At 44.0% G+C, this 1180-nt stretch overlaps 1 long non-coding RNA gene across 1 annotated transcript; it reads right to left on the minus strand.

The window, feature by feature from the left end:
- Positions 1–227: 227 nt before the first annotated feature.
- LOC121001898 lies at positions 228–859 on the minus strand. The gene is made up of 3 exons (XR_005779171.1): positions 839–859; positions 593–679; positions 228–484 (listed from the first exon to the last, which is right to left on the minus strand). It is a non-coding gene; the product is annotated as an uncharacterized LOC121001898 (long non-coding RNA).
- Positions 860–1180: the final 321 nt, after the last annotated feature.

The following is a 1180-nucleotide window of genomic DNA, read 5'->3' on the forward strand; positions in this document are numbered from 1 at the left end:
TATTAACAGGCCAGTGGTTTTGAAATGGCCCTGATGATGGTGAACCCCCAACTCATCCTTCAACACTCAGGGAAGGAAAAACCCCCTAGTGGAGGAAACCTCCAGGGAACCATGGCTGAAGGACTGCCCTTCCCCTGGGCAAGGGGGTAAAAACCATCATTTGAGATGAGGTAGCTATGGAAAGTCCGGGTAATTGTCACATCCAGTATTTTGGAAATTCTGCTAGATGTTGAATCCAGAAAATCCGGTAAATGTCAAATCCGGTATTAGGAAAGTCCGGTAAAATGTCACATCCAGTATTGAGGACAGAGACCAAGCCTGGAATCTGCCTCTTGATCCAGAAGATTCATGTCCAGCAATGTCATGATGGTTTCAGTTGTCTTGGCGCTCCACCCCTTGGATCTTATTGGGGGTTTTCAGGGTCCTGGGTCTTTTCTCTCAGGCCAATGGAGACACCTTCTCGGGACAACGTTAAAGACAAACGCTGAGAAAAAAGAATAAAGACCATTAATTATAAAACAGCTCTATATAATATATTACTTCTCTGAAATGTTTCTGGAGCACGATAGACCTTGATACGGCATCTACTCACCTGGAAATCTGTATAGTTCATTAGTTGGTGTATTATCAGGCCAAGGAATCCAGTCCACTCGGCCACCATGCCTGTCCTGGTGTAGATCTGCAGAAGACAGAATAGAGGATTAGTGCCTGGCGGTACTCACCAGGGACTCTATATGGAGTGAGATGGGAAGATGGAGGTGAGATAGGAGCTTTTATATTACTGTTACACGGGAAAGATGTAGATTATACAAGACGGTGAAAAGTTGCATGAACTCACCTCTTCACATCGGCCAGTACATGGAAGAAGCTGAAAGTAGCCGATGGTCATACACACAGAAACTGGAAAAACGTGTTAAGGACAAGTAACAGAATAAATTTTATTATTATAGTGTTTCCTATACTGTGATGTCTGATCTGTGCTACAATGGGGTCAGAGGAAGCGAATAATCTTAGTTGCCAACAGTCCCAAATTTGCCAAAATGTTTCCACATTTTCAGAGACAATCTCTCTGTAAATTTGGGTTGTCCTGGGCCGAAAAATGGGTGGGGCTTAGTTTAACTCCACCAATGAGTGAGCGTGACCTGACAATTTAAGGGGGTGGGTAGCTTGACCCAAATTT

The sequence above is a fragment of the Bufo bufo genome, chromosome 5 (genome assembly GCF_905171765.1).
Source record: "Bufo bufo chromosome 5, aBufBuf1.1, whole genome shotgun sequence".
NCBI lineage: Eukaryota > Metazoa > Chordata > Amphibia > Anura > Bufonidae > Bufo > Bufo bufo.